Source organism: Carassius carassius, chromosome 3, assembly GCF_963082965.1.
Source record: "Carassius carassius chromosome 3, fCarCar2.1, whole genome shotgun sequence".
Taxonomy (NCBI): domain Eukaryota; kingdom Metazoa; phylum Chordata; class Actinopteri; order Cypriniformes; family Cyprinidae; genus Carassius; species Carassius carassius.
This window is the reverse complement of record NC_081757.1, coordinates 32,265,518-32,288,514: the sequence shown is the minus strand read 5'-3', so window position 1 is coordinate 32,288,514 and position 22,997 is coordinate 32,265,518.

Here is a 22,997-nt window from a genome sequence, read left to right as displayed (position 1 = left end):
TACTGCGTAAGCTAGCTTACGCTATGGGAACACAATGTAAAACGCCGTGCGTGCTCGGGAACTTCGACCTGTCACAGCCCAAGGCGAGAGCTCGGGGCTTTATAGCAGGAGAAATCCCAGTCCCAACAGCCAACCTTAGTGAGCTTTATATAGGGAACGAAAAAAGGGGGACGTGGTAAGACTTAGCACGTCTATATAGAAAGTACCCTGGCCTGCAGGGCAGGGACTTGCAGATTATAGAATCTAATAAATGTGGACGGAGAGGCCCAGCCTGCCGCCGCACAGATATCGTCCAGTGGTATCCCGCAGGACCACGCCCATGACGAGGCCATACCTCGGGTGGAATGGGCTCTGATGCCGAACGGGCAGTGAAGGCCCTTAGATTTGTAAGCCAGCGAGATAGTGTCTACTATCCATCGCGATAGGCTTTGCTTCGTGGTGGCGAGACCTCGGGTGCGCCCACCAAAGCATATGAAGAGCTGGTCCGACCTCCTGAATAAGGTGGAGCGCGCAATATAGGTTTTAAGAGCCCTGACGGGGCAGATGAAGCTCGCGTTGCTTTCGTCGCTTTGCGAGGAAAGGGCTGACAGCGAGATGACCTGCGCTCTGAACGGTGTTGAGAGCACCTTGGGGACATAGCCGTGTCTTGGTCTGAGAATGACTCTGGAGTCATTAGGCCCAAACTCGAGACAGTCAGCGCTTACAGATAGCGCATGTAAATCCCCCACTCGCTTGACTGAGGCCAGAGCCAGTAGAAAAGCGGTTTTGAACGAAAGAAGCTTCATATCGACAGACTGAAGCGGTTCAAAAGGGGGGCCCTTTAAGGCCTCTAGGACCGTAGACAGGTCCCAGGAAGGGATTGAAGGGGGTCGGGGAGGGTTCATCCGACGAGCTCCCTTAAGGAAACGAATGACCAGTTCGTTTTTTCCCAGTGATAGGCCGGCCACCGGAGCATGAGAAGCTGCAATGGCTGCCACATACACTTTGAGCGTAGACGGGGATCTGCCCGCATCTAAACGCTCCTGTAGGAAGGAGAGTATCTCCGACACGTCACATAAGTGAGGGTCTAGGTTCCGTGTCCCGCACCAGGTGGAGAACACTGACCATTTCTGCGCGTATAGGCGCCTGGTTGAGGGCGCTCTGGCTTCCGTAATGGTCTTTAACACTCCCTCAGGGAGGTTCCCGGGTACCCGTTGAGGGGCCATACATGAAGGGCCCAAAGTTCGGGGTGGGGATGCCAGAGCGCGCCCTTCAGCTGCGTGAGGAGATCTTTCCGCAGCGGTATTGGCCATGGGGCTGTACTGGACAGCTGCATCAGCTCAGAGAACCAAGGTTGGGTCGTCCAGAGTGGGGCTACTAGCAGCATAGCACATCTGCTCTTCCTGACCCGATCGATGACCTGCAGCAGCATCGCGACCGGTGGGAAGGCATAAAGCGGGCGTCTGGGCTAATCGAGGGCCAGCGCGTCCCTGCTCTTTGAAAAATATATTGGGCAATGAGCGTTGTCTTCTGAGGCGAAGAGGTCGACCTCTGCCCTGCCGAAGATGCTCCACATCAACTGAACCGTCTGTGGGTGAAGAGACGACTCCCCAGGGGGAACATTCGCCCTGGAAAGCATGTCCGGGCCCCGGTTCAGGATGCCAGGTACATGCGCTGCCTTTAGCGAGCGCAGATTGCAATGTGCCCATGTCAGAAGACGCTCGGTCAGGGTGTGCAAGGTTTCTGACCTGACACCACCCTGGCGATTTATGTAGGCCACCACTGACATGCTGTCTGATCTGACCAGAACGTGATGGCCCTTTAAAAATGGGAGGAAAGCTTTCAGGGATAGTTCGACCGCTATCATCTCCAGACAGTTTATGTGTAACAGTCGCTCCGGGCTCGACCAGAGGCAGGAGGCAGACTTGCCCTCGTACAGGGCGCCCCAACCGAGGTTGGATGCATCTGTCGAGACTACTTTCCATTTCGAGACAGCACCCGTGCTTACGCCTAACTGATACCAGTTGGCTATTTTCCAAGGGGCCAGAGCTGCGATGCAGCCTTGGGTCACCCTGATGCGCGCGCGGCCGGAAATCCAGGCGCGCGCTGGAACACGGTCTCTCAGCCAGCGCTGTAGTGGGCGCATGCGCAGCAGGCCCAGTTTGAGAACCGCAGAGGCTGATGCCATCAGACCTAGCATTTCCTGAAATCGTTTGAGGAGGTAAAGAGACCCGGCTTTGAACGACACGGCTAGATGCTGAATAGTGAGAGCGCGCTGTACATGTCACAGAGTCTATGTCTATCCCCAAAAAGGAAATCCTCTGGCTGGGAGACAGAGCGCTCTTGACAGTGTTGATCGTGAGACCCAGGCATTCTAAATGGCTGAGGATCCAGGATCTGTGTGTCGTCAGTAGTTCCTCGGAATGGGCTAAAACTAGCCAGTCGTCGAGGTAGTTCAATACTCGCACTCCCCGCATTCTCAGGGGTGCGAGAGCGGCATCCATGCACCGCGTAAACGTACGGGGCGCTACGGAGAGGCCGAATGGAAGAACCATTTACTGATAAGTCTGCCCCTCGAAGGCGAATCTCAAGAATGGCCTGTGATGGGGTGCTATTTGAATGTGAAAGTAAGCGTCTTTCAGATCCACTGAGAAAAACCAATCCCTCGGGCGAATTTGCGCGAGTATTTGTTTGGTAGTTAACATTTTGAACGATCGCGTCATAAGCGCTTTGTTCAAACGTCTAAGATCTAGGATGGGTCTGAGACCGCCATCCTTTTTTGGTACGAGGAAGTAGCGGCTGTAAAAGCCTGACTCGCGCTGCGCAGGGGGGACAGTTTCTATCGCCCCTTTTGCAAGAAGGTTTATCAGTTCGGCGCGAAGGACGTGTGTCATTTCGCTTTTCACTTTCGTTTCGACCACGGCGCGAAAGCGCGGCGGTCTGCGAGCGAACTGGAGCGAGTAACCTCGTTTTATTATATTCAAAACCCAATCTGATATGCCGGGGATGGCCTGCCATGCAGCGGCTCGTGCGGCTATGGGTTGAATGTGCTTCGGGCACTGGCCGCCTGTTATGAGGGGACCAGTAGCTCGAGTATGCTGTGCTTGTGACACTGTGGTGACAGCGCTTATTTGTAGGGTTGCGCACTGAGAAGTGGGCACGCGCGCTACATTTAGAGCACCTCCGGCGCGAGCGGGAAGGTGGGCATGAAAGGAGACCCGAGTGAGTCTTTGTGACACTTGGGGGAGTGTGTATACATGTAGGGGTGCGTACTGTGTAGTGGGCACACTGCCTACATAGAAAAAGCTCTTTTTGTGCTTTATTGAGGTCGCCGTGAAAACGGCGTTTGTGTGCAGGCGTGCGTGCATTGTAACAGGCTCGTTTACTGCAGTATAGACATCTCCAACCGCCTTTAGTGAGGGGATTGGAGGAAGCATGTGAGGTTTCTTGTGTGGTGGTCCGGCCGCAGCAGGACTTAACCACGGTCTTTTCAGCCCGAAGGTCAGGAGGGCTTCGGAGGCTCGGGGTTCAGCACAATCCTGGGCCGAGGTCCCCGTCTCTCTGGCGGTTTGCGGCTCGTAGAGCGAGAGCGGTGCTGGGTTTTGGTCGCTGGGCGAGACTGTAAGTCTGGCTGCGATGGCTTCGAGGTCTGAGGGGGCGGCGCGTTTCTACGGCGTCCCGCAGCAGAGCTAGAGCGTTTCGGCAGGAAGTGTCTCATTGCCTGCGACGTTTTCTGAGCCTCAGTGAAGCGTTCAGCGAAACCCTTAACCGACTGGCCAAAGAGGCCGGAAGGCGAGATAGGAGAGTCGAGAAAGGCGGATTTGTCGGCGTCTTTCATCTCCGTGAGCGTGAGCCAGAGGTGTCGCTCTAAAACAGCGAGGCTTGCCATGCTTCGGCCGATCGCTTGTGCTGTGGTCTTTGTCACACGCAGGGCTAGATCAGTAGCGCTGCGGAGATCTTTAAAGTCATAGGTATCTGGGGCAGACTCGTCCAGGTTACGGAGAAGTCTGGCCTGAAAAACCTGCAGCACAGCCATGGTGTGTAGAGCCGAAGCGGCTTGACCAGCGGAGGTGTAAGCTCGGCCTGCGAGAGCTGATGTGGTGCGGCACGGCTTGGATGGATGCACAGGCTTCGACCGCCATCCAGCGGCTGAGGGCGGGCAGAGGTGTGCAGCAATAGCCTCCTCGAGAGGGGGGAGGCTCTCGTAACCGTGGTCTCGGGCGCCGTCGACAGAGGAGAGCGCTGACGAGACAGAAGTCTTCAAGCGTGCGGAGAATGGGGCTTTCCACGACTTCGTGAGTTCATTGTGAACTTCCGGGAAGAAGGGGGCGTTTCTTTGCGGAGGGGCCGAAGGGCGCCCCTGCAGGAACCATTCATCCAGCCTGCTTTTAGCGGGCTCGTCTGGAGGAGACCAGTCGAGCTGAAGGTCGCTGACAGCCCTTGTAAGCACGCGAGTAAGCTCCGCGTCGATATCGGCGCGTTGTCCGGTGCAGCTGGGTGCTGTAGAGGGGGGGGGGGGGTCCGCAATGGAGCCCGACCATTCCTCACTACTGGACGCGGCGAGAGAAAGGCTGTCGTGTCTGTCCTCTTCCGCCTCAGGCGCTCCGAAGGAGAAGGGGGCGCTGGTGAGCAGGGACTGGCGCTGCTCGTCCACGAAGAGGACAGGCGAAGGAGCGAGAGTGGGCGAGGCACACGGGGAGTGTTCCGGCGTGAGCTCGCGTGTAACAGTATGCTCAGGCATTCTCTGATCGCGGCGTTTCTTACGCGGCACTTGAGAGAGAAGAGGCGGAGCGGGTGGAGCATCGTGGCTGGTTTGAGCTAATCGAGCCCGCAGGGTCGATATAGCCATGTCGTCGCACTCAGGGCAGCCGCCCTTGAAGAGTGCGCTCTCAGCATGCTCGCGGCCCAGGCAGGAGACACAGATGATGTGGCGGTCCTCGCTGGGCAGAGGGCCTCGGCAGGAAGCGCAGGCCCGAGGCATTTGAAATAACGCCTCGAATTCTGGAGGAAAAAAGTGTGATGCAGCGGCAAACACACTAGCTTTGAAAAGGATATAGTCACGCCGGATGGCGCAGCAGGAAGCGAGTGCTGAAGGCGGCGTCGAGATGAAGCACGAGCCGGCGTCCTCAGATCTGCGTTGCAGTGCTATCCCGCTGAGAGGCTTTTCGACGGCGTGTAGAGGCTTCTCCGGAGAAGACAGAGAAGTGCAGGTGAGATCGCTGAAGGAGATGAAATCTGATCCCTATGGTGAAGCGGTAGCTTATATAGTTCCAGCCACGCCTATTTTGGCGCGCTCTGACGTCCAATGGGCGCGAAGCGCCCCCATTGGTTCGTTACTCTCCGCCGCCTCACCATAAGCCGCTTCGCTTGGGTCTGCTGTGCTGCAGCACTGCGTTTTACATTATTTAAAAATTAAGGATAATTTTTGGCTTCATATTCTCGAGAAAAGGGGACCTTTTCCCATAGCGTAAGCTAGCTTACGCAGTACGAGACTACTCTCGAAAGGGAACATTATATTTGATTAGACATAAGCATCTTTCAGTTTGGCAAGTTTTGCACTAAACATTGCATGAAGCAGCTTTCTGTCATTGAGAGAGAAGGTTTTAAGCAGATTTGGGCTAGTTTGCAGTTCATTTGAACAGAAGCACTATTTGAACATTAGTGGTCCCAGAAACCTGTAAACTGACAATCTTTAGCACTGAAGCTGAAATATATGTTTTTGTGCACTGAACTTCTAACACATTAAAAACTGTTTTACTGCATTGTAAAAACATTATATTTGATTAGACATAAGCATCTTTCAGTTTGGCAAGTTTTGCACTAAACATTGCATGAAGCAGCTTTCTGATATTGAGAGAGAAGGTTTTAAGCAGATTTGGGCTAGTTTGCAGTTCATTTGAACAGAAGCACTATTTGAACATTAGTGGACTCAGAAACCTGTAAACTGACAATCTTGAGCATTAAAGCTGAAACATAAGATTTTGTGCATATAACTTCTAACACATTAAAAACTGTATTACTGCATTGTAAAAAACATTATATTTCATAAGACATAAGCATCTTTCAGTTTGACAAGTTTTGCACTAAATATTGAATGTAGCAGCTTTCTTACATTGAGAGAGACAGTTTTAAGCAGATTTGGGCTAGTTTACAGTTCATTCGAACAGAAGCACTATTTGAACATTAGTGGACTCAGAAACCTGTAAACTGACAATCTTGAGCATTGAAGCTGAAACATAAGATTTTGTGCATATAACTTCTAACACATTAAAAACTGTTTTACAGCATTGTAAAAAACATTTTATTTCATTAGACATAAGCATCTTTCAGTTTGGCAAGTTTTGCACTAAACATTGCATGAAGCAGCTTTCTGTCATTGAGAGAGAAGGTTTTAAGCAGATTTGGGCTAGTTTAAAGTTCATTTGAACAGAAGCACTATTTGAACATTAGTGGACTCAGAAACCTGTGAACTGACAATCTTGAGCATTGAAGCTGAAACATAAGATTTTGTGAATATAACTTCTAACACATTAAAAACTGTTTTACTGCATTGTAAAAAACATTTTATTTCATTAGACATAAGCCTCTTTCAGTTTGGCAAGTTTTGTACTGAACATTGAATGAAGCAGCTTTCTCTCATTGAGAGAGAAGGTTTTAAGCAGATTTGGGCTAGTTTGCAGTTCATTTGAACAGAAGCACTATTTGAACATTAGTGGACTCAGAAACCTGTAAACTGACAATCTTGAGCAATGAAGCTCTTACATAAGATTTTGTGCATATAACTTTTAACACATTAAAAAGTGTATTACTGCATTGTAAAAAACATTATATTTCATAAGACATAAGCATCTTTCAGTTTGGCAAGTTTTGCACTAAATATTGAATGTAGCAGCTTTCTGACATTGAGAGAGAAGGTTTTAAGCAGATTTGGGCTAGTTTGCAGTTCATTTGAACAGAAGCACTATTTGAACATTAGTGGACTCAGAAACATGAAAACTGACAATCTTGAGCATTGAAGCTGAAACATAAGATTTTGTGCATATAACTTCTAACACATTAAAAACTGTTTTACTGCATTGCAAAAAACATTTTATTTCATTAGACATAAGCATCTTTCAGTTTGTGATGTTTTGCACTAAACATTGCATGAAGCAGCTTTCTGTCATTGAGAGAGAAGGTTTTATGCAGATTTGGGCTAGTTTGCAGTTCATTTGAACAGAAGCACTATTTGAACATTAGTGGACTCAGAAACCTGTAAACTGACAATCTTGAGCATTGAAGATCTAACATAAGATTTTGTGCATATAACTTCTAACACATTAAAAACTGTTTTACTGCATTGTAAAAATCATTATATTTGATAAGACATAAGCATCTTTCAGTTTGGCAAGTTTGCACTAAATATTGAATGTAGCAGTTTTGTCTCATTGAGAGAGAAGGTTTTAAGCAGTATTGGGCTAGTTTGCATTTTATTTGAACAGAAGCCCTATTTGAACATTAGTGGTCTCAGAAACCTGTAAACTGACAATCTTGAGCATTGAAGCTCTTACATAAGATTTTGTGCATATAACTTCTAATACATTAAAAAGTGTATTACTGCATTGTAAAAAACATTATATTTCATAAGACATAAGCATCTTTCAGTTTGGCAAGTTTTGCACTAAATATTGAAAATAGTAGCAGCTTTCTGACATTGAGAGAGAAGGTTTTAAGCATATTTTGGCTAGTTTGCAGTTCATTTGAATAGAAGCACTATTTGAACATTAGTGGACTCAGAAACCTGTAAACTGACAATCTTGAGCATTGAAGCTGAAACATAAGATTTTGTGCATATAACTTCTAACACATTAAAAACTGTCTCACTGCATTGCAAAAAATATTTTATTTCATTAGACATAAGCATCTTTCAGTTTGTGAAGTTTTGCACTAAACATTGCATGAAGCAGCTTTCTGACATTGAGAGAGAAGGTTTTAAGCAGATTTGGGCTAGTTTGCAGTTCATTTGAATAGAAGCACTATTTGAACATTAGTGGTCCCAGAAACCTGTAAACTGACAATCTTGAGCACTGAAGCTGAAACATAAGTTTTTGTGCATATAACTTCTAACACATTAAAAACTGTCTCACTGCATTGCAAAACACATTTTATTTCATTAGACATAAGCATCTTTCAGTTTGTGATGTTTTGCACTAAACATTGCATGAAGCAGCTTTCTGTCATTGTGAGAGAAGGTTTTAAGCAGATTTGGGCTAGTTTGCAGTTCATTTGAACAGAAGCACTATTTTAACATTAGTGGACTCAGAAACCTGTAAACTGACAATCTTGAGCATTGAAGCTCAAATATAAGTTTTTGTGCATATAACTTCTAACACATTAAAAACTGTTTTACAGCATTGTAAAAAACATTATATTTGATAAGACATAAGCATCTTTCAGTTTGGCAAGTTTTGCACTAAACATTGCATGAAGCAGCTTTCTGACATTAAGAGAGAAGGTTTTAAGCAGATTTGGGCTAGTTTGCAGTTCATTTGAACAGAAGCACTATTTGAACATTAGTGCTCTCAGAAACCTGTAAACTGACAATCTTGAGCATTGAAGTTCTAACATAAGATTTTGTTTCATATAACTTCTAACGCATTAAAAACTGTTTAACTGCATTGTAAAAAACATTATATTTGATAAGACATAAGCATCTTTCAGTTTGTGAAGTTTTGCAATAAATATTGAATGTAGCAGCTTTCTCTCATTAAGAGAGAATGTTTTAAGCAGATTTGGGCTAGTTTACAGTTCATTTGAACAGAAGCACTATTTGAACATTAGTGGTCCCAGAAACCTGTAAACTGACAATCTTGAGCACTGAAGCTGAAACATAAGTTTTTGTGCATATAACTTCTAACACATTAAAAACTGTCTCACTGCATTGCAAAAACATTTTATTTCATTAGACATAAGCATCTTTCAGTTTGTGAAGTTTTGCACTAAACATTGCATGAAGCAGCTTTCTGTCATTGAGAGAGAATGTTTTAAGCAGATTTGGGCTAGTTTACAGTTTATTTGAACAGAAGCACTATTTGAACATTAGTGGTCCCAGAAACCTGTAAACTGACAATCTTGAGCACTGAAGCTGAAACATAAGTTTTTGTGCATATAACTTCTAACACATTAAAAACTGTCTCACTGCATTGCAAAAACATTTTATTTCATTAGACATAAGCATCTTTCAGTTTGTGAAGTTTTGCACTAAACATTGCATGAAGCAGCTTTCTGTCATTGAGAGAGAAGGTTTTAAGCAGATTTGGGCTAGTTTGCAGTTCATTTGAACAGAAGCACTATTTGAACATTAGTGGACTCAGAAACCTGTAAACTGACAATCTTGAGCATTGAAGCTGAAACAAGATTTTGTGCATATAACTTCTAACACATTAAAAACTGTTTTACTGCATTGTAAAAGCATTATATTTGATAAGACATAAGCATCTTTTCAGTTTGGCAAGTTTTGCACTAAACATTGCATGAAGCAGCTTTCTGACATTGAGAGAGAAGGTTTTAAGCAGATTTGGGCTAGTTTGCCGTTCATTTGAACAGAAGCACTTTTTGAACATTAGTGGACTCAGAAACCTGTAAACTGACAATCTTGAGCACTGAAGCTAAAACATAAGATTTTGTGCATATAACTTCTAACACATTAAAAACTGTATTACTGCATTGTAAAAAACATTATATTTCATAAGACACAAGCATCTTTCAGTTTGTGAAGTTTTGCACTAAACATTGCATAAAGCAGCTTTAAGTTATTGAGAGAGAAGGTTTTAAGCAGATTTGGGCTAGTTTGCAGTTCATTTGAACAGAAGCACTATTTGAACATTAGTGGTCCCAGAAACCTGTAAACTGACAATCTTGAGCATTGAAGTTCTAACATAAGATTTTGTGCATATAACTTCTAACACATTAAAAACTGTTTTACTGCATTGTAAAAAAAACATATTTCGTAAGACATAAGCATCTTTCAATTTTTGAAGTTTTCCACTAAATATTGAATGTAGCAGCTTTCTTTCATTGAGAGAGAAGGTTTAAAGCAGATTTGGGCTAGTTTGCAGTTCATTTGAACAGAAGCACTATTTGAACATTAGTGGTCCCAGAAACCTGTAAACTGACAATCTTGAGCACTGAAGCTGAAATATAAGTTTTTGTGCATATAACTTCTAACACATTAAAAACTGTTTTACTGCATTGTAAAAAACATTATATTTGATTAGACATAAGCATCTTTCAGTTTGGCAAATTTTGCACTAAACATTGCATGAAGCAGCTTTCTGACATTGAGAGAGAAGGTTTTAAGCAGATTTGGGCTAGTTTGCAGTTCAGTTGAACAGAAGCACTATTTGAACATTAGTGGACTCAGAAACCTGTAAACTGACAATCTTGAGCATTGAAGCTGAAACATAGGATCTTGTGCATATAACTTCTAACACATTAAAAACTGTCTCACTGCATTGCAAAAAACATTTTATTTCATTAGACATAAGCATCTTTCAGTTTGTGATGTTTTGCACTAAATATTGAATGTAGCAGCTTTCTGTCATTGAGAGAGAAGGTTTTATGCAGATTTGGGCTAGTTTGCAGTTCATTTGAACAGAAGCACTATTTGAACATTAGTGGACTCAGAAATCTGTAAACAGACAATCTTGAGCATTGAAGCTGAAACATAGGATTTTGTGCATATAACTTCTAACACATTAAAAACTGTCTCACTGCATTGCAAAAAACATTTTATTTCATTAGACATAAGCATCTTTCAGTTTGTGAAGTTTTGCACTAAACATTGCATGAAGCAGCTTTCTGTAATTGAGAGAGAAGGTTTTAAGCCGATTTGGGCTAGTTTGCAGTTAGTTTGACCAGAAGCACTATTTGAACATTAGTGGACTCAGAAACCTGTAAACTGACAATCTTGAGCATTGAAGTTCTAACATAAGACTTTGTGCATATAACTTCTAACGCATTAAAAACTGTTTTACTGCATTGTAAAAAAACATTATATTTCATAGGATATAAGCATCTTTCAGTTTGTGAAGTTTGCAATAGATATTGAATGTAGCAGCTTTCTCTCATTGAGAGAGAAGGTTTAAAGCAGATTTGGGCTAGTTTGAAGTTCATTTGAACAGAAGCACTATTTGAACATTAGTGGTCCCAGAAACCTGTAAACTGACAATCTTGAGCATTGAAGCTGAAACAAGATTTTGTGCATATAACTTCTAACATATTAAAAACTGTTTTACTGCAATGTAAAAACATTATATTTGATAAGACATAAGCATCTTTCAGTTTGGCAAGTTTTGCACTAAACGTTGCATGAAGCAGCTTTCTGACATTGAGAGAGAAGGTTTTAAGCAGATTTGGGCTAGTTTGCAGTTCATTTGAACAGAAGTACTATTTGAACATTAGTGGACTCAGAAACCTGTAAACTTACAATCTTGAGCATTGAAGCTGAAACATAAGATTTTGTGCATATAACTTCTAACACATTAAAAACTGTCTCACTACATTGCAAAAAACATTTTATTTCATTAGAAATAAGCATCTTTCAGTTTGTGAAGTTTTGCACTAAACATTGCATGAAGCAGCTTTCTGTCATTGAGAGAGAAGGTTTGAGGCAGATTTGGGCTAGTTTGCAGTTCATTTGAACAGAAGCACTATTTGAACATTAGTGGACTCAGAAACCTGTGAACTGACAATCTTGAGCATTGAAGCTGAAACATAAGATTTTGTGCATATAACTTCTAACACATTAAAAACTGTTTTACTGCATTGTAAAAAACATTTTATTTCATTAGACATAAGCCTCTTTCAGTTTGGCAAGTTTTGTACTGAACATTGAATGAAGCAGCTTTCTGCCATTGAGAGAGAAGGTTTTAAGCAGATTTGGGCTAGTTTACAGTTCATTTGAACAGAAGCACTATTTGAACATTAGTGGTCCAAGAAACCTGTAAACTGACAATCTTGAGCACTGAAGCTGAAACATAAGTTTTTGTGCATATAACTTCTAACACATTAAAAACTGTTTTACTGCATTGTAAAAACATTATATTTGATTAGACATAAGCATCTTTCAGTTTGGCAAATTTTGCACTAAACATTGCATGAAGCAGCTTTCTGACATTGAGAGAGAAGGTTTTAAGCAGATTTGGGCTAGTTTGCAGTTCAGTTGAACAGAAGCACTATTTGAACATCAGTGGACTCAGAAACCTGTAAACTGACAATCTTGAGCATTGAAGCTGAAACATAGGATCTTGTGCATATAACTTCTAACACATTAAAAACTGTTTTACTGCATTGTAAAAACATTATATTTGATAAGACATAAGCATCTTTCAGTTTGGCAAGTTTTGCACTAAACATTGCATGAAGCAGCTTTCTGACATTGAGAGAGAAGGTTTTAAGCAGATTTGGGCTAGTTTGCAGTTCATTTGAACAGAAGCACTGTTTGAACATTAGTGGACTCAGAAACCTGTAAACTGACAATCTTGAGCATTGAAGCTGAAACATAAGATTTTGTGCATATTACTTCTAACACATTAAAAACTGTATTACTGCATTGTAAAAAAACATTTTATTTCATTAGACATAAGCCTCTTTCAGTTTGGCAAGTTTTGTACTGAACATTGAATGAAGCAGCTTTCTCTCATTGAGAGAGAAGGTTTTAAGCAGATTTGGGCTAGTTTGCAGTTCATTTGAACAGAAGCACTATTTGAACATTAGTGGACTCAGAAACCTGTAAACTGACAATCTTGAGCATTGAAGCTCTTACATAAGATTTTGTGCATATAACTTTTAACACATTAAAAAGTGTATTACTGCATTGTAAAAAACATTATATTTCATAAGACATAAGCATCTTTCAGTTTGGCAAGTTTTGCACTAAATATTGAATGTAGCAGCTTTCTGACATTGAGAGAGAAGGTTTTAAGCAGATTTGGGCTAGTTTGCAGTTCATTTGAACAGAAGCACTATTTGAACATTAGTGGACTCAGAAACATGAAAACTGACAATCTTGAGCATTGAAGCTGAAACATAAGATTTTGTGCATATAACTTCTAACACATTAAAAACTGTTTTACTGCATTGCAAAAAACATTTTATTTCATTAGACATAAGCATCTTTCAGTTTGTGATGTTTTGCACTAAACATTGCATGAAGCAGCTTTCTGTCATTGAGAGAGAAGGTTTTATGCAGATTTGGGCTAGTTTGCAGTTCATTTGAACAGAAGCACTATTTGAACATTAGTGGACTCAGAAACCTGTAAACTGACAATCTTGAGCATTGAAGATCTAACATAAGATTTTGTGCATATAACTTCTAACACATTAAAAACTGTTTTACTGCATTGTAAAAATCATTATATTTGATAAGACATAAGCATCTTTCAGTTTGGCAAGTTTGCACTAAATATTGAATGTAGCAGTTTTGTCTCATTGAGAGAGAAGGTTTTAAGCAGTATTGGGCTAGTTTGCATTTTATTTGAACAGAAGCCCTATTTGAACATTAGTGGTCTCAGAAACCTGTAAACTGACAATCTTGAGCATTGAAGCTCTTACATAAGATTTTGTGCATATAACTTCTAATACATTAAAAAGTGTATTACTGCATTGTAAAAAACATTATATTTCATAAGACATAAGCATCTTTCAGTTTGGCAAGTTTTGCACTAAATATTGAAAATAGTAGCAGCTTTCTGACATTGAGAGAGAAGGTTTTAAGCATATTTTGGCTAGTTTGCAGTTCATTTGAATAGAAGCACTATTTGAACATTAGTGGACTCAGAAACCTGTAAACTGACAATCTTGAGCATTGAAGCTGAAACATAAGATTTTGTGCATATAACTTCTAACACATTAAAAACTGTCTCACTGCATTGCAAAAAATATTTTATTTCATTAGACATAAGCATCTTTCAGTTTGTGAAGTTTTGCACTAAACATTGCATGAAGCAGCTTTCTGACATTGAGAGAGAAGGTTTTAAGCAGATTTGGGCTAGTTTGCAGTTCATTTGAATAGAAGCACTATTTGAACATTAGTGGTCCCAGAAACCTGTAAACTGACAATCTTGAGCACTGAAGCTGAAACATAAGTTTTTGTGCATATAACTTCTAACACATTAAAAACTGTCTCACTGCATTGCAAAACACATTTTATTTCATTAGACATAAGCATCTTTCAGTTTGTGATGTTTTGCACTAAACATTGCATGAAGCAGCTTTCTGTCATTGTGAGAGAAGGTTTTAAGCAGATTTGGGCTAGTTTGCAGTTCATTTGAACAGAAGCACTATTTTAACATTAGTGGACTCAGAAACCTGTAAACTGACAATCTTGAGCATTGAAGCTCAAATATAAGTTTTTGTGCATATAACTTCTAACACATTAAAAACTGTTTTACAGCATTGTAAAAAACATTATATTTGATAAGACATAAGCATCTTTCAGTTTGGCAAGTTTTGCACTAAACATTGCATGAAGCAGCTTTCTGACATTAAGAGAGAAGGTTTTAAGCAGATTTGGGCTAGTTTGCAGTTCATTTGAACAGAAGCACTATTTGAACATTAGTGCTCTCAGAAACCTGTAAACTGACAATCTTGAGCATTGAAGTTCTAACATAAGATTTTGTTTCATATAACTTCTAACGCATTAAAAACTGTTTAACTGCATTGTAAAAAACATTATATTTGATAAGACATAAGCATCTTTCAGTTTGTGAAGTTTTGCAATAAATATTGAATGTAGCAGCTTTCTCTCATTAAGAGAGAATGTTTTAAGCAGATTTGGGCTAGTTTACAGTTCATTTGAACAGAAGCACTATTTGAACATTAGTGGTCCCAGAAACCTGTAAACTGACAATCTTGAGCACTGAAGCTGAAACATAAGTTTTTGTGCATATAACTTCTAACACATTAAAAACTGTCTCACTGCATTGCAAAAACATTTTATTTCATTAGACATAAGCATCTTTCAGTTTGTGAAGTTTTGCACTAAACATTGCATGAAGCAGCTTTCTGTCATTGAGAGAGAATGTTTTAAGCAGATTTGGGCTAGTTTACAGTTTATTTGAACAGAAGCACTATTTGAACATTAGTGGTCCCAGAAACCTGTAAACTGACAATCTTGAGCACTGAAGCTGAAACATAAGTTTTTGTGCATATAACTTCTAACACATTAAAAACTGTCTCACTGCATTGCAAAAACATTTTATTTCATTAGACATAAGCATCTTTCAGTTTGTGAAGTTTTGCACTAAACATTGCATGAAGCAGCTTTCTGTCATTGAGAGAGAAGGTTTTAAGCAGATTTGGGCTAGTTTGCAGTTCATTTGAACAGAAGCACTATTTGAACATTAGTGGACTCAGAAACCTGTAAACTGACAATCTTGAGCATTGAAGCTGAAACAAGATTTTGTGCATATAACTTCTAACACATTAAAAACTGTTTTACTGCATTGTAAAAGCATTATATTTGATAAGACATAAGCATCTTTTCAGTTTGGCAAGTTTTGCACTAAACATTGCATGAAGCAGCTTTCTGACATTGAGAGAGAAGGTTTTAAGCAGATTTGGGCTAGTTTGCCGTTCATTTGAACAGAAGCACTTTTTGAACATTAGTGGACTCAGAAACCTGTAAACTGACAATCTTGAGCACTGAAGCTAAAACATAAGATTTTGTGCATATAACTTCTAACACATTAAAAACTGTATTACTGCATTGTAAAAAACATTATATTTCATAAGACACAAGCATCTTTCAGTTTGTGAAGTTTTGCACTAAACATTGCATAAAGCAGCTTTAAGTTATTGAGAGAGAAGGTTTTAAGCAGATTTGGGCTAGTTTGCAGTTCATTTGAACAGAAGCACTATTTGAACATTAGTGGTCCCAGAAACCTGTAAACTGACAATCTTGAGCATTGAAGTTCTAACATAAGATTTTGTGCATATAACTTCTAACACATTAAAAACTGTTTTACTGCATTGTAAAAAAAACATATTTCGTAAGACATAAGCATCTTTCAATTTTTGAAGTTTTCCACTAAATATTGAATGTAGCAGCTTTCTTTCATTGAGAGAGAAGGTTTAAAGCAGATTTGGGCTAGTTTGCAGTTCATTTGAACAGAAGCACTATTTGAACATTAGTGGTCCCAGAAACCTGTAAACTGACAATCTTGAGCACTGAAGCTGAAATATAAGTTTTTGTGCATATAACTTCTAACACATTAAAAACTGTTTTACTGCATTGTAAAAAACATTATATTTGATTAGACATAAGCATCTTTCAGTTTGGCAAATTTTGCACTAAACATTGCATGAAGCAGCTTTCTGACATTGAGAGAGAAGGTTTTAAGCAGATTTGGGCTAGTTTGCAGTTCAGTTGAACAGAAGCACTATTTGAACATTAGTGGACTCAGAAACCTGTAAACTGACAATCTTGAGCATTGAAGCTGAAACATAGGATCTTGTGCATATAACTTCTAACACATTAAAAACTGTCTCACTGCATTGCAAAAAACATTTTATTTCATTAGACATAAGCATCTTTCAGTTTGTGATGTTTTGCTCTAAATATTGAATGTAGCAGCTTTCTGTCATTGAGAGAGAAGGTTTTATGCAGATTTGGGCTAGTTTGCAGTTCATTTGAACAGAAGCACTATTTGAACATTAGTGGACTCAGAAATCTGTAAACAGACAATCTTGAGCATTGAAGCTGAAACATAGGATTTTGTGCATATAACTTCTAACACATTAAAAACTGTCTCACTGCATTGCAAAAAACATTTTATTTCATTAGACATAAGCATCTTTCAGTTTGTGAAGTTTTGCACTAAACATTGCATGAAGCAGCTTTCTGTAATTGAGAGAGAAGGTTTTAAGCCGATTTGGGCTAGTTTGCAGTTAGTTTGACCAGAAGCACTATTTGAACATTAGTGGACTCAGAAACCTGTAAACTGACAATCTTGAGCATTGAAGTTCTAACATAAGACTTTGTGCATATAACTTCTAACGCATTAAAAACTGTTTTACTGCATTGTAAAAAAACATTATATTTCATAGGATATAAGCATCTTTCAGTTTGTGAAGTTTGCAATAGATATTGAATGTAGCAGCTTTCTCTCATTGAGAGAGAAGGTTTAAAGCAGATTTGGGCTAGTTTGAAGTTCATTTGAACAGAAGCACTATTTGAACATTAGTGGTCCCAGAAACCTGTAAACTGACAATCTTGAGCATTGAAGCTGAAACAAGATTTTGTGCATATAACTTCTAACATATTAAAAACTGTTTTACTGCAATGTAAAAACATTATATTTGATAAGACATAAGCATCTTTCAGTTTGGCAAGTTTTGCACTAAACGTTGCATGAAGCAGCTTTCTGACATTGAGAGAGAAGGTTTTAAGCAGATTTGGGCTAGTTTGCAGTTCATTTGAACAGAAGTACTATTTGAACATTAGTGGACTCAGAAACCTGTAAACTTACAATCTTGAGCATTGAAGCTGAAACATAAGATTTTGTGCATATAACTTCTAACACATTAAAAACTGTCTCACTACATTGCAAAAAACATTTTATTTCATTAGAAATAAGCATCTTTCAGTTTGTGAAGTTTTGCACTAAACATTGCATGAAGCAGCTTTCTGTCATTGAGAGAGAAGGTTTGAGGCAGATTTGGGCTAGTTTGCAGTTCATTTGAACAGAAGCACTATTTGAACATTAGTGGACTCAGAAACCTGTGAACTGACAATCTTGAGCATTGAAGCTGAAACATAAGATTTTGTGCATATAACTTCTAACACATTAAAAACTGTTTTACTGCATTGTAAAAAACATTTTATTTCATTAGACATAAGCCTCTTTCAGTTTGGCAAGTTTTGTACTGAACATTGAATGAAGCAGCTTTCTGCCATTGAGAGAGAAGGTTTTAAGCAGATTTGGGCTAGTTTACAGTTCATTTGAACAGAAGCACTATTTGAACATTAGTGGTCCAAGAAACCTGTAAACTGACAATCTTGAGCACTGAAGCTGAAACATAAGTTTTTGTGCATATAACTTCTAACACATTAAAAACTGTTTTACTGCATTGTAAAAACATTATATTTGATTAGACATAAGCATCTTTCAGTTTGGCAAATTTTGCACTAAACATTGCATGAAGCAGCTTTCTGACATTGAGAGAGAAGGTTTTAAGCAGATTTGGGCTAGTTTGCAGTTCAGTTGAACAGAAGCACTATTTGAACATCAGTGGACTCAGAAACCTGTAAACTGACAATCTTGAGCATTGAAGCTGAAACATAGGATCTTGTGCATATAACTTCTAACACATTAAAAACTGTTTTACTGCATTGTAAAAACATTATATTTGATAAGACATAAGCATCTTTCAGTTTGGCAAGTTTTGCACTAAACATTGCATGAAGCAGCTTTCTGACATTGAGAGAGAAGGTTTTAAGCAGATTTGGGCTAGTTTGCAGTTCATTTGAACAGAAGCACTGTTTGAACATTAGTGGACTCAGAAACCTGTAAACTGACAATCTTGAGCATTGAAGCTGAAACATAAGATTTTGTGCATATTACTTCTAACACATTAAAAACTGTATTACTGCATTGTAAAAAAACATTTTATTTCATTAGGCATAAGCCTCTTTTAGTTTGGCAAGTTTTGCACTGAACATTGAATGTAGCAGCTTTCTCTCATTGAGAGAGAAGGTTTAAAGCAGATTTGGGCTAGTTTGCAGTTCATTTGAACAGAAGCACTATTTGAACATTAGTGGTCCCAGAAACCTGTAAACTGACAATCTTGAGCATTGAAGCTGAAACAAGATTTTGTGCATATAACTTCTAACACATTAAATACTGTTTTACTGCATTGTAAAAACATTATATTTGATAAGACATAAGCATCTTTCAGTTTGGCAAGTTTTGCACTAAACATTGCACGAAGCAGCTTTCTGACATTGAGAGAGAAGGTTTTAAGCAGATTTGGGCTAGTTTGCATTTCATTTGAACAGAAGCACTATTTGAACATTAGTGGTCTCAGAAACCTGTAAACTGACAATCTTGAGCATTGAAGCTCTTACATAAGATTTTGTGCATATAACTTCTAACACATTAAAAACTGAATTACTGCATTGTAAAAAAACATTATATTTCATAAGACATAAGCATCTTTCAGTTTGGCAAGTTTTGCACTAAATATTGAATGTAGCAGCTTTCTCTCATTGAGAGAGAAGGTTTTAAGCAGATTTGGGCTAGTTTGAAGTTCATTTGAACAGAAGCACTATTTGAACATTAGTGGTCCCAGAAACCTGTAAACTGACAATCTTGAGCACTGAAGCTGAACCATAAGTTGTTGTGCTTATAACTTCTAACACATTAAGAACGGTCTCACTGCATTGTTAAAAACATTATATTTGATAAGACATAAGCATCTTTCAGTTTGCCAAGTTTTGCACTAAATATTGAATGTAGCAGCTTTCTCTCATTGAGAGAGAAGGTTTAAAGCAGATTTGGGCTAGTTCGCAGTTCATTTGAACAGAAGCACTATTTGAACATTAGTGGACTCATAAACCTGTAAACTGACAATCTTGAGCATTGAAGTTCTAACATAAGATTTTGTGCATATAACTTCTAACACATTAAAAACTGTTTTACTGCATTGTAAAAAACATTATATTTCATAAGACATAAGCATCTTTCAGTTTGGCAAGTTTTGCACTAAATATTGAATGTAGCAGCTTTCTCTCATTGAGAGAGAAGGTTTAAAGCAGATTTGGGCTAGTTTGCAGTTCATTTGAATAGAAGCACTATTTGAACATTAGTGGTCCCAGAAACCTGTAAACTGACAATCTTGAGCACTGAAGCTGAAACATAAGTTTTTGTGCATATAACTTCTAACACATTAAAAACTGTCTCACTGCATTGCAAAAAAACATTTTATTTCATTAGACATAAGCATCTTTCAGTTTGGCAAGTTTTGCACTAAATATTGAATGTAGCAGCTTTCTTTTTATTGAGAGAGAAGGTTTTAAGCAGATTTGGGCTAGTTTACTGTTCATTTGAACAGAAGCACTATTTGAACATTAGTGGTCCCAGAAACCTGTAAACTGACAATCTTGAGCACTGAAGCTGAACCATAAGTTGTTGTGCTTATAACTTCTAACACATTAAAAACGGTCTCACTGCATTGTTAAAAACATTATATTTGATAAGACATAAGCATCTTTCAGTTTGGAAAAGTTTTGCACTAAACATTGCATGAAGCAGCTTACTGTCATTGAGAGAGAAGGTTTTAAGCAGATTTGGGCTAGTTTGCAGTTCATTTGAACAGAAGCACTATTTGAACATTAGTGGACTCAGAAACCTGTAAACTGACAATCTTGAGCATTGAAGCTGAAACATAAGATTTTGTGCATATAACTTCTAACACATTAAAAACTGTATTACTGCATTGTAAAAAACATTATATTTCATAAGACATAAGCATCTTTCAGTTTGGCAAGTTTTGCACTAAATATTGAATGTAGCAGCTTTCTCTCATTGAGAGAGAAGGTTTAAAGCAGATTTGGGCTTGTTTGCAGTTCATTTGAATAGAAGCACTATTTGAACATTAGTGGTCCCAGAAACCTGTAAACTGACAATCTTGAGCACTGAAGCTGAAACATAAGTTTTTGTGCATATAACTTCTAACACATTAAAAACTGTCTCACTGCATTGCAAAAAACATTTTATTTCATTAGACATAAGCATCTTTTAGTTTGTGAAGTTTTGCACTAAACATTGCATGAAGCAGCTTTCTGTCATTGAGAGAGAAGGGTTTAAGCAGATTTGGGCTAGTTTGCAGTTCATATGAACAGAAGCACTATTTGAACATTAGTGGTCCCAGAAACCTGTAAACTGACAATCTTGAGCACTGAAGCTGAAACATAAGTTTTTGTGCATATAACTTCAAACACATTAAAAACTGTATTACTGCATTGTAAAAAACATTATATTTCATAAGACATAAGCATCTTTCAGTTTGTGAAGTTTTGCACTAAATATTGAATGTAGCAGCTTTCTCTCATTGAGAGAGAAGGTTTAAAGCAGATTTGGGCTAGTGTGCAGTTCATTTGAATAGAAGCACTATTTGAACATTAGTGGTCCCAGAAACCTGTAAACTGACAATCTTGAGCATTGAAGCTGAAACAAGATTTTGTGCATATAACTTCTAACACATTAAAAACTGTTTTACTGCATTGTAAAAACATTAAATTTGATAAGACATAAGCATCTTTCAGTTTGGCAAGTTTTGCACTAAACATTGCATGAAGCAGCTTTCTGACATTGAGAGAGAAGGTTTTAAGCAGATTTGGGCTAGTTTGCAGTTCATTTGAACAGAAGCACTATTTGAACATTAGTGGACTCAGAAACCTGTAAACTGACAATCTTGAGCATTGAAGCTGAAACATAAGATTTTGTGCATATAACTTCTAACACATTAAAAACGGTCTCACTGCATTGTTAAAAACATTATATTTGATATGACATAAGCATCTTTCAGTTTGCCAAGTTTTGCACTAAATATTGAATGTAGCAGCTTTCTCTCATTGAGAGAGAAGGTTTAAAGCAGATTTGGGCTAGTTCGCAGTTCATTTGAACAGAAGCACTATTTGAACATTAGTGGACTCAGAAACCTGTAAACTGACAATCTTGAGCATTGAAGTTCTAACATAAGATTTTGTGCATATAACTTCTAACACATTAAAAACGTCTCAGGTTACGACTGTAACCTATGTTCCCTGAGAACAGGGAACGAGACACTACGTCAGAATGACGCTTTGGGGAACGCCTCAGGCGTGACAGGTGTCTGAAATCACTATCAAATCACGGCAATCATAATGACCGGCGACAGCCCGTGAATCATTAACGTCAATGATTAACGTGCGACCTGCAAGTATAAAAGGGAGCCTTGCAAACATGACAAACATCCTATCGTCTGAAGGGACTGTTGCAGGCAGGCCCCGAGGCATGGCAGGAAGACGTAGTGTCTCGTTCCCTGTTCTCAGGGAACATAGGTTACAGTCGTAACCTGAGACGTTCCCTTTCGAAAGGGAACTCTACACTACGTCAGAATGACGCTTTGGGGAACGATATACCAACGCCACCATGCTAAGGGGAGTGCCTGCCAAGCGGCAGTGACAACTGACAGAACTAGCAAATTCAAATGAAACGCTAGAACCACTCACCCTCAGGTCACACTGGGCTGTCAGTGACAGCACTCCCTACGGTCATAGCCCAAGCTATATGATACCACAGAAAAACCTCCATAAACATAGTTTTAGTGAAAGGTCTACCTGGGCCTGCTCAAGGGCCTAGGACCACACTTCAACTTCTTAGAAGGGGTCCCTTCTAGGGAATGTGGCTAGGGAACCTGAGGGAACCCCAGCCAGTCACTATTCAGGGGAACGTGCCACCTGAAATGCCACCAGGCAGGCCTGACCTGGTGTCACCATACAAGACACTATAGTCTGGCCACTTCCTGTCTGTCCGAAGACAGAGCCTCTGGACACTTGCCTTTAGGAAGGCATCCAACCCGAGGGACTGCGAAGCAGGCAGTGAACCACTCGGACCGGATCTCAGAGACGGGATATCCTGGAGAGTATGACTCAGCATAGTGCATTACAACCCTTGCCAGCGAGGGGAGTTTCTCTTCTCGATCCACGGATCAACCCAGTGTTTGTGTTTCAAAACACTAAGGAGGCCTGTGAGGGCCTAAGGACTGATCTAACTGGGAGGCCTCATGAGAGGCCTACGACCGACTGATCAGACTCAGGAGACCACATACTCATACTGACCCTCAGTGAGGGGAGCATTAGATCTACCTGGTAGGCAACCAGGCTGTAGCAAGATAAAGAGGTTCCAGGAGGGAACCCGTAGCAGAGAATAAAAACTTGAGTCGAGCCAGGGCGCAAGCTCACCTTTGGTAGCTGCCTGATAAGGTCTGCTAAA